Genomic DNA, 2715 nt, shown 5'->3' with positions numbered 1-2715 from the left:
GAGCGTGGCCGGCTGTGGTGTGGGCGCCCAAGAAAACGGAGTAAAATTCGCAAAGAATTTTTTTTTTCCCCAGGAAACTTCCTTGTTCCTAGCAGAAGAAAGATGTACTCGTTCAAAAATTAAAGGTTGAGTTTTGTCGAAAATACGTATTGGTCTTGAAACCGGGTTCTCAGGCGGGACAGGGCTGCTAGAGCCATACGGTTCCGGGGCGTTCCGGGGCTGTGGGGTTCCCCCGGCTCAGGGATGGCAGGAGGATGCCTTGTCTCCGGGGTCGGCTGCGGCCACCAGCGGTTGCCGGAGCCGTCAGCGTACTGTCCCGGCAGCGTCCGGCCAGAGGGCGAACAGGTCTACCCGGATCCGGGCTCGGCCGCGGCCGCCGGCCGTGCCACGAAACTGCCCGCGTGGCTCCCCTGGCGGCGCCCGGTCTCGGCGTGAACAGGTCTACCCGGCCCGGGGAAGGCTCCGGGCGGACAGGTCTACCCGGATCCGGGCCCGGCCGCGGCCGCCGGCCGCGCCCCGAAACCGTCGGCGTGGCGCCGCGGTGGTGCCCGGTCGCGGGGCGAACAGGTCTACCCAGCTCCGGCGGGACTTAGGCAAATTTCGGCAGGGGCCGGGTAGACCTGTTGCCCCACCCGTCCTGGAAGTTCACCAAGGGGTCGCTGTTTCTGGCTGCCTCCAGTTGCGTCATGGTAGGAGGCGGCGTGCGCCAGCGCACCGCCCCGGTCAAGTACGATTGGTTCTCTTGGAGGCGTCCGGGGCCTTGGACTCGTCTGTCCGTATTATGGGAGCGGGTGATGGGCCGTGTCCCCGCAGGCTGGCGGTGCCTGTGTCGAAGGTCGAGAGCGGCGGCCGCGCGCGCGGTTGCCAGAACGAAGAGTGTCGAATAAGCGGGATATGAGTCGCGTGGCTTTTATCCTGGTTTCACAGCCCCAGTTGATGGGAAAGGCCGAAAAAGAGAGAGACTGTGTGAGCCGCTTGTCGGCCTAGGTGGGGTGGCGAGAGACCCGTGAGTGTATCCTCCCTCCGACCCTGGCGGCTGCCGACTCCGTGCAGGGGGGCCGCAGGGGAAAGTCCGGTGGTGGCCGAGGCGGCGGCGCCTCGTTCCTTTTCTGCCCGGCCTTAAGCCGGTGCCCGCTCGGCGGGCTCGGTTTTCGGCTGTCAGTCTGGTGCGGTGGCTGGCAGCCGGTGGGGTGGACGCGGCCGGGGCGCGCTCTGTTTCGCGGAGCCCCGACGGGGCTTTTCCCGGCCCTTCCCTGAGAGCTCCGAGGATGGGCCCAGTTGGCCGAGGTGGCGGCGCCCCGTTCCCGGCTCCCGACCTGTGCTTGGTGTGTCGGCGGTGCCACGGGGACGCTCCGGTGGGGCGTGCGGCCTTGCCTCCGGCCTCGCCCGGTTGGCCGAGGGGCTCGGTGACGGGAGTCGCCCGATGTTGTGGCGGGGCGGCGGCGCCTCGCCCCCCCCCCCGCTGTGTGTTGAAGTCGTCCCCCTTCCTCGGCCCTAAGCTGGGGAACCCGCGTAGCGGGCGGGAAGGTCTCAGGGGCGGCGGCCGGCCTGCGGTGGCCGGCTGCCGAGAGCGGACCGGAAGCCCGACAAGAGAGAGCCCTGTGAGAATGCTTGCCGGCGAGGCGGCGGCGCCTCGCCCTTCCTTGTTTTCGGCCGGCATCGACTGAGCCGCGACGCTGGGGCGGCCCGTGGTGTCGGGCCTGTCCCGGCTGCCGTGGTTGCCGGTGGGCTGGGTTGCGAGAAGGTCCGCTGTTTCAGGCGTGTGTGCCGGCTTGTGCGGTTGCACTGGGGGGGTGCCTGCCCCGGCCTTACGCTGTTTGTTTTTTTTTTTTTTCTCGCGGCCTTAAGCCGCCGCGGCACGACGGAGAAGCGCGGCACAGGCGCGCGGGCCACGAACGCCGAAAGGGAGAGAGACGAGAAGGAGGCGTTCTTTGAGAGGTCGTTGGGATTAAAGGGGGGGGGAGTGAGAGGCGCGCGCCTCGCCCCCCAGGCCCGCGGCCCCCGTGGGTAGCACGGGGTTATGTGACGCGCGCTGTCGTGCCTTTTTTTTTTCCCCTCCGCTGTTTGCCGTTCCCCCTGGCTTTTCCGGAGGGAAAGCCGATCGCCGCGAGGCGGGCGAAAGCCGGTGGCCCGTGGGCATGGTCGGTGGCGCTTTCTCGCACGCTCGGAAGGGTTCCGTGGGGCCGGGAGCGTGGCCTGCCGTGGCCTCCTCCCGCCGTGGTCCCGTCCCGATGTTGTCTCGCTAATAAAAGGGAATCGTTGTCCGCAGCCGGGGTTGGGTGGCGGCACCTCCCCGCGCTTTCTCCGCTGTGACCGATGCGAAAGCTCTGCTGCAAAGTGGCGCTCGGGTGCGTCGGGGAGGCTCGGCGGCGCCAAGCCGTGGGGAGGGCCTCTCGGGGACGTGTCCCGCACGCGGAAAAGCAGCCCTGCTGCGTCCGTCTGCCCGCTGCCCGCCTGGAAGCGTGGTGTGGTGCGCGCTTTGGGCTGCCGATGTCCCAGGACCGAGGCCGCGGGGCCTTCTTTCGCTCCTCTTTTCTCGGCTGATCGATGAGGCTTTTCGGGTCGCGTCGGAAAGGGCCCCCGGCGGGCCGGCTCTTCCGGGGCTCTCTGTAATGGGGAAGCCACGGCGGAGTCCGGTGCTCGGGCAGGGCGGTCTCCTTTCCAATTCGCTTCCCGTCGCAGGTGAGGTGTCGCCGCTCCCGCTGCCGGGAGGGC

The sequence above is a fragment of the Aphelocoma coerulescens genome, unplaced genomic scaffold (assembly GCF_041296385.1).
Source record: "Aphelocoma coerulescens isolate FSJ_1873_10779 unplaced genomic scaffold, UR_Acoe_1.0 HiC_scaffold_303, whole genome shotgun sequence".
Taxonomy (NCBI): Eukaryota; Metazoa; Chordata; class Aves; order Passeriformes; family Corvidae; genus Aphelocoma; species Aphelocoma coerulescens.
Note: the sequence above shows the minus strand (reverse complement) of the source record.